At 33.2% G+C, this 8,570-nt stretch overlaps 1 pseudogene; it reads left to right on the plus strand.

The window, feature by feature from the left end:
* The first annotated feature begins 835 nt into the window (after positions 1–835).
* On the plus strand, positions 836–2,103 carry LOC132642844 (cytosolic sulfotransferase 12-like; annotated as a pseudogene).
* Positions 2,104–8,570: the final 6,467 nt, after the last annotated feature.

The raw sequence follows: 8,570 nt of genomic DNA on the forward strand, positions 1-8,570 counted from the left end.
AAATACACGCGAATACACAAAATATGTAAGAAAAATAATGTTGTTGGTTGGGTTCGAACCTAGGCGGGCAAGGGGAGAGTCTTGCCCAAATCCACGCGAATACACAAAATACACGTGAAATACACAATTTTTGCTTAAAAGTAAACTACGAATTGTAATTTGGAAAACGGTAGCTACTAACGATAAGATTAGAAGGTAGTTATATCTGTAAATTTGCCTTATTTTTACCCACTCTTTTTAACCGACCCAAACCCGATCCAATTGAAAAAAAAAACAATTCCTCATTTTATTCAACCTCCCGGTGACATAGAACCTTAGGTCGACCAAGGAAAAAAAAAAAAAACTTAGCAAGGTTCCAGCTAAAACTTTATCCCACCATGTCATTTAATATAGTATGCTAATTAATTTTCATTCGGTACACGTTATCGACAGTTGAGACCAAGGAAAATAAGGAGGCTCCACCTCTATATGACCACTATCATTTTATTCTAATTAGACATATACCCTATCTAAGATACATGCGGTTATCGATAGTTGAGACCAATGAAAATAACTATATAGCAATGAAAAAGTAAATACAAAAGTACTACTCCTCTTTACAATAAAGCTTACAAAAATACAAAAGAGATAATAATAATAATAATAATAATAATAATAATAATAATAATAAGACCACTACATGACACATGTTAATGGCTCTGTTGTTTTATGTTAGCGGTGTAAAGATATTTATAAAATCAAGTTACTTATTAGGTAATTATAGAAAAATTTAAGTATTAATTGATAATCTAATATAAAAACGGCATTAAGCTACTATCATAAGTTAAAATTCATTGATAGTATAAACAATCTTTATGCTACTAGTATATGTAACGTAAATCCCATCTCTAAATATACCCTCGTGAGTAAACCTTCATCATACAAACTAAATGAAAGCACTCCATCCTCAAAATCATGATAACATCTCAAACTTCTCCACAAATTCCTCCCAAATATTTACAAGAGGATGACCTAAGTGAAGAGTGTAAGAAATTGCTCTTCATCCTACCAAAAGAAAAGGGATGGATTGGATCCTGTATCTACAATTACCAAGGTTTTTGGACATCACCAAGATTAATCCAAGGTGTAATTGCATGTCAACAACAATTTCAAGCTCAAGCTAGTGATATCATCCTTGTTACAACTCCTAAATCAGGAACCACTTGGTTAAAAGCGCTTTTATTTGCTCTAGTAAATCGAAAGTTAGACCCTATTTTTGAACAAAATTACCCTTTACTAGTCAAGAACCCTCATGATCTTGTTCCATTCTTGGAACTTAAACTCTATGTTGATGGCCAAGTCCCTAATTTTTCATCCTTCACTTCACCTAGACTTTTCTCAACTCATTTGCCCTATGCTTCATTACCAAAATCTGTCCAAGATTCAAGAACCAACTTTTTTACTTATGTAGGAATCCTAGGGACACTTTTATTTCTATGTGGCATTTCTCAAACAATTTAAGACTTCATCACCTAGATACCAATTCCATTGAAGAAATGTTTGTTCTTTTTTGTAAGGGAGTGAGCCTTTATGGTCCGTTTTGGAATTATAAATTGGATTATTGGAAAGAAGGTATGAAAAGCCTCACAAAGTACTTTTCTTGATGTATGAAGAAATTAAAGAGCAACCAAAAATTCCGCTTAAACGCTTAGCTGAATTCTTGGAATGCCCATTTTCAATAGAGGAAGAAAATTGTGGAGTCGTGGATGAAATATTAAGAATGCGTAGCTTTGAGAATTTAAGAAATTTGGAGGTGAAAACAAATGGGAAATTGTCAATTGGAGAAGAAAATAAAATATTCTTTCGTAGAGGGGAAGTTGGAGATTGGAAGAATTATTTCTCTCCAAAGATGAGTGAGAAACTCAATCATGTTATTGAGCAAAAATTCCAAGGGTCTGGATTAAGATTTTTGTACACTTGATTTAGCATTATTATGCTTTATGCCAGTTGAATACAATTATTTGTTCTGAAAATCAATGTTGGAGTACTTGTGTTTGAGATTAATGTAACAAGAACATATTGCAGAAGTTCTATTGTAGTCCTGGTACTATTTTCGACGTTGAATATTCAAATAGGCACTAGTATTAAAAATTATATAGTAATCTTTTTTTATTTTGTCATAGAAAAGTCACTTTTCTAGAGCATTTTTCACACCAAACCCTTAGTAGTACGACAATAATGACAGCGGCGTTGAAGGGGTCAGTTTTTCTTTTTTATTTTGGGATTATTTAAGTCAATAAGGACATATATAAATGTCAAATCAAGAAGTGAGTGCCGAATTTTTCAGAAAACTGATCGGAATAATTTTTTGAATGAAACAGTAATAGAAGGGTGATTTTTCCTTTAACAATTTTTTTTTAAAAAAGTATGACTTTACTATATAATTTCTAATAATTGAGTGATTATTTGAAACTCATTTTAGTTGCTTTTATGCGTGATGCGCTACACCAAAAGAGGCTTTTAGTGACAATATATTTTTCTTTTAGCGGTAATAGTTATTGTCACAAAAACATTTACCAGCAATTGATTAAATGTCATTAGATCCAAGGTCGCTAAAGCCTTTAGCGGCATTTATTGTTAGGGCTAAAATTTAATATTGTAAGTAATAATTGATTTTAGAATACAATTAGCGGTAACTAAGTTATTACCGTCAACTAATTGACGCTAAAAAATATTTAATTGTACTGATGTTAGGTGTAGATTAGCACTTTCTAGATTAGTTAGAACCCACTAGGCATGCAACAAGTGACAATAATTACGATAATGATTTGACGATAATAATAAAATAATGACAATCATCATCACACTCGTATCTCGATTCTTTCTCACGTTTTCTTTAAGCTTGGATATTAAAATGCAATACTTTGTTCATAAAGTTTATTCGAATTTTCTTTTTAACACTATAGGACTATTAGTTATCACTGCTATATTGCTTTCTTTGTTCCAATTATGTGATATTATTTGATTGGGTCCGAGTTTAAAAAGAATTGAAGTTTAAAAGTCTTAAATAAACTAGTGGTTACAAATCATCTCATTAAGGATAAAATGAGAAGTATAAAGTTGAATTGTTTACATATATAAAGGGATCATTCTTTTATAGATAAACTAAAAGAATATTATATAAATTGAGACATAAAAGTATTATGTATAGGCTTATATTAGATTTTCATGGAACTAACGAGGATTGCAGTAGAGTGGTAAGTACTCCTCCATTGTTAATCAGAGGTCTTAGATTCGAGCCCTTGGATGGACTCGCCTTTGTTAGAAGGCTTTTACCGCCCAATGCAGGACTTCAAGAAACGAATTGAACAGTCGAGCTCCAATACGAGTATTGGACACCCAGTGAAAAGGAAAAGTTAGAAATTCGTGGTCATAGTGAATAGTGATATAATAAGCCCCAAAAAATATCTAAAATAAAAATCATTACTTGACAAAGAGCCCATTGCCTAAAGGACAAAACAGAGGATGAAGTGAGATAATTGCCTTGCTAGCTATTCTGATGAAGTTGTGACACTCACTTTAATATCATACTTTTGGGGTAAAGAAAATCAAATAAGTGAATTAAAAGTAATTAATAGAAAGACATGAAGAACGTGAAGTCAAGAGCTCACATGAAGTGTATTCTGTCTTATATTATCTATTCCTTTTGTTTTTGAATGTCTCCTTAATTAAAGGGATGAAACGCATGTCCTTATAAGGTTGTAATTGTGGCTATGGTGTTACACATCGGAAAAGTCCCCGTACATGTACAAGGAATAGACCACCGAAGGGTATGAGTGTGTGGTGTTTTACTAAGTAAGGGGTGATGATTCATGAATTTTTGGAAATGAGAAAGTGGTAGAAATTTTATCCAGCCCAGTGATCGTAAAGTGGTTTACGACCCGTAAAGTGATTTACGGTCCGTAAAGTGATTTACGGACCGTAAATCACCATCGTCCTCCAGCCTTCCAAAATCTCAACTTTCTGTTAAGTGTGGAAATCGTTAAATATGACTCGGTATACGGCCCGTAAACTGATTTACAGACCGTAAACCTCGATCGTAAACTACCATGATCACTAGCCAACCTTTCTGTTTTGGACATGCTTAAATACGACCACACTATACGGTCCGTAAACTGTGGTTTACGACCACTGTTCACCCCGACGTTTGTTCATTAAAAATCAGATTTTGAGTTATTAAAAAGGGACCCAAGCCTCATTTCATTTCTCATCCATACCATTCAAGAAGTCTCTAGAACTCTCCAAACATTTCATCCATAAGAATTCAAGAAAAATCAAAGGAAAACCAAGATCACCAACACCAAATCTAAGCAACAAGTGTATGAAACCTAGTTGGAAGTCATCTTCTTCAAGAAATTTCAAAAGAGGTGAAGAAGGGTTTTAGTGCCAGAGGAGTATTCTCATTCAAAACTTGTTCAACCATCATCTAAGGTATGTTTCATGACTATACCATGTGATTCAAGGTATTGGAAGGCTTAGATACTTGAATTGTAGTAAGACATAGAGAATGGACCATTATTGAATGAAAAGTGTCATAGTTGGGTGATAGCTAGGGTGGCTCATGAAAGTTGATATGTTATGATTATAAATACGTTATAAATGACGTATAGACCATGGAATAAGTGTGAAGTGAGAAAAACTATAATGATAAGCGAAAACCATTAAATGTGGAGAAATTGGAGGAGATTGGTGGATTTTGCTTAAGGTATATGAATGATGATTGTTGCTTGCGATATTATGAGTGTTGTTGCAAATGTTTGGGAGTTGAAATAGAACGGGGAAAAGGTAGTAGAAACAAAGGAAATGCCGCCTAATTTTCTCTAGGAATAACGATGCGTTTTCATGATCTATTAACTAACGCTAGTCCAAATTCTCTCGTGAAGGTAACGACGTGACATCGAAGGAAGACAAGTGAACGATAGCTTAGCTAGACGATAAAGGTATGTGAGGCTAGTCCTTTCTTTCCAATGGCATGAATCCTATTGTATAAGTTCTTTCCTCTTCATGAGTTCATGTATCCCGAGAAGCTAAAAGCCTATATTCCTATATGTCTATATAAGATAAGAGATATGATATGATGATGCCATATTGACAATGATGTCCTTGATTGCTTACACTCACCTTATGTACTAATTCCTTCAAGGTGAGGCAGAATGTCAATAATTGCTCCATAATGAAATCGGGGGATCACGACCTTACGTCACCCCGATAGAGTATGTATGATCTTGAGCCTTATGCATGTACTATGTTAAGATAAACATATTTTGATAATCATATTATTATAAGTATTTTATAATGAGCATGTCATGATTGTATCACACCGCGCCTAGTTGGCCGGGCAGTCACCGCTACGGCGGGCAGCTATACGGATGCACCACGACCTTCGGGCGTGGGCAGACACCACTAGTGGGCGGCATGAGATGGTACCCCGGACGCGGGAGGCCTGGACGCGAGCTTATATTATTGATTATCACACCGTTCCGGTAAGGACAGGCAGCTTGCATGTCATGCATACATGATTTGATGATGAGCACGAGTAAGACAACATGCACCCCTTCTCTCATGATTATTGTTCAGATTCAGATGTTCATATTAATGTTCTCATTATATTATTGTTGTCCTTCTTCATTGTTTATGCCTCTCATACTCAGTACAATATTTGTACTGACGTCCTTTTTCTTTGGACGTTGTGTTCATGCCCACAGGTAGACAGGGAGGTGAGCTTGATCCAGATTCTTAGGAGCTGTCAGCTGATTGCAAGCACTCCATTGTTCGGAGGTGCTTATGATTATCCTTGTGATACCTATGTATATTTTGGGCACGACGGAGTCTTGTTCCGTCTATTTGTGTAGTAGGTCAGTAGAGGCTCGTAGATGCGCAGTGTGGGTAGTATGGTCTCACATTCTTCATATATATGTGCACTCAGTATTTTGATATACTAAAGATCTCTACATAGATATAAAAGTATTTATGTTTTCATACAAACTATGATTTTTCCATGTTTTGAGCATAAACATGATGAAAATGGCATTAGTCGAGTGAGGTGAGTAATAGAGCGAGCGGTGCTCGGCGGTTAGCCCCGGGTACCCGTCGCGGCCCCTAGTTGGGTCGTGACATATGGAATGACTGCTCTGTTTGAAAAAATAGAACACAATTAAGGTAGAAGGCTTTAATGTAAATATAGGGATAATTACGGCTCAATATCTTTGGGTAATCTAGTTAACAAAATAACCAACAAATGTATAGATTTGTATATCTATACTTAAATATACATGCATTATACGTATAATATGCATATCAATGTATAGATTTTATATATTTGAGCTAATGTCGGTAATTAAGTCTGGCCGAAGGAACATAAATGAAATAATCCACTTTTTAAGAATGCGTGAATTTATAGAGTTGTTATAAGTTTATTCAGAATGATCATATCTTTCATGAACAAACATGTTCGTTTAAATCTAAAATTTAATTTAAATTCAACTTTTGAAAAAAAAAATGGAAAATACCAAGGCTTTTAATCTTACTGCTATTTCATTTTCCTTTTCTCTTGCTTTATTTAATGGTTTGAAAAAGCAAGAAAGAGAGAGCAAAGGTGCAATACAAGAGAAGAGGTTGTTCACGGAACCAAAAAATGGAGCCAAATAAAAAATTGAATCAAATCGAAAAGAAACTGACATTTTTCTGGTTTGATTTGACTTTGGTTTCGAATTTTAAAAGCCGACAAAATTTGATCTGATTTCAATTTTAAGTGAAAAATAACTAAAAAAAATAAAACCAAATTGGCTATTTAAATTTTATTTAAGAATTAGAATTACACACGCACGCTTACATCTATATATATATATACTAGATGATGAAAGCCCGTGCTAGCACGGGCCCAACACAAAAAATAGTAACACATTTTTCTTTTTAGTCTGTCTAAAAAAAGAATGATACATTTTTATATTTAGAAATCATTTATGTTGAAACTTTCTTTTTTACCTTTAATGAAATGATTTAAATCTACACAAATATCTATGACTTGTTTTAGACTACAAGTTTCAAAGATTTTTTCTTTCTTTTTTAAACTTCGTGCCTAGTCAAACTATGTCACATAAATTAGGACAGAGAGAGTGCCTTTTAGTAATATAATTATGGAATTTTTATTATAGAAAGTATTATAATTTAATTAATTGAAAATATCAATAAATTATTTTACTTATCCGCTTCTCCCATTTATGACTTTCCTGGTTTGGTTCTCCAATTGAAAGATTTGAAATACACCTTCTCCTACCGAGTTTGATGCCATCATCTCTTTCTACTCAACAACACTGAAAAGAGCTTTCATGTGTTAGCATCTGTTGTAGTCTTAAATTTTTAAGTATAGACCAACGTCATCATTTTAAGAAAATATGTGTATACGTTTCTTGACCGTTTATATTTCGTCTTCTTGATGTTATTCCTCATTATTTGTGTGAGACGTATGTGTCTAAAATTAGTGCAGTTTTATCCTTACCCAAAAGTATAAGTTTTAAATCTTTTGGTTTCATGACTTCTTTAGCGGTTTTTGTGTTATCGTTATTTCTTTTTTCCTGACCCCACATGGTGAGATTATACTGGGCTTGTTGTTGTTTGTATTTCTTTTTTCCTGAATTTCTCTAAGCGTACCTTTACCATTTTCTGAACTTATTATCATTATTTAAATGTCTTTTTTTTTTCCAATTGTCTCCTACTTCTTCACGTGGACCCACCTTAATATTTTTTTTTTTGCAATTGTCTCTTACTTCTTCACGTGGACCCCACCTTAACTTTTTTAATTATTATTTTAATTTAACTATATTAGAAGAGTGGGTGGTTGATGACCAAATCCACTCTTCTAATATAGTAGAAATATACTAGTTAAGAATTCCCGTGCTACGCAGGGGCCCAAGTTCAAGAGATGTTATTTTGAAATTCTTAAACTTTAATCTTTGTTTGAAAATTGTTCAATATAGTGCACAATCAATTTTTTCTACTAATGGTGTTGATACGATGATTTACAGAACGGTTGAAACCTAAATTTTAATAAATACTACTCCTTCTGTTTCTATTTGTTTGAACTTATTTCCTTTTTAGTCCGTGCCAAAATGAATGACATCTTTCCTAATTTGTAAACAAATTCACTTTATGAATGATTTACAGCCACACAAATTTTCAAGGCTTATTTTGAACCACAAGTTTCAAAAGTCTTCCCTCTTTCTTAAATGTCGTGTTCAGTCAAATGAGTTCATATAAATTGAAACGGAGGGAGTATTTTTTTTTTTTTTTTCAATTTCAAAGCAAATACTGTCTTAATACCTAGCTCTAAAGTTATACATCAATCTATTACTTACCCTTTAAAATTGTGGTCAATATATACCTTCACATCTTGAATTTACTTTTTTTCTTTAACTATTTATCTATAAGTTGATGCCCAATTGAGTTTTAGGATGAGTCTAAATTTATTAACAATTTAAATACTATTACTTTCATGAATTTGATAAATTTTAACTATGTCAAATCATTAGAAC

This window comes from Lycium barbarum, chromosome 5 (genome assembly GCF_019175385.1).
Source record: "Lycium barbarum isolate Lr01 chromosome 5, ASM1917538v2, whole genome shotgun sequence".
NCBI classification, from domain to species: domain Eukaryota; kingdom Viridiplantae; phylum Streptophyta; class Magnoliopsida; order Solanales; family Solanaceae; genus Lycium; species Lycium barbarum.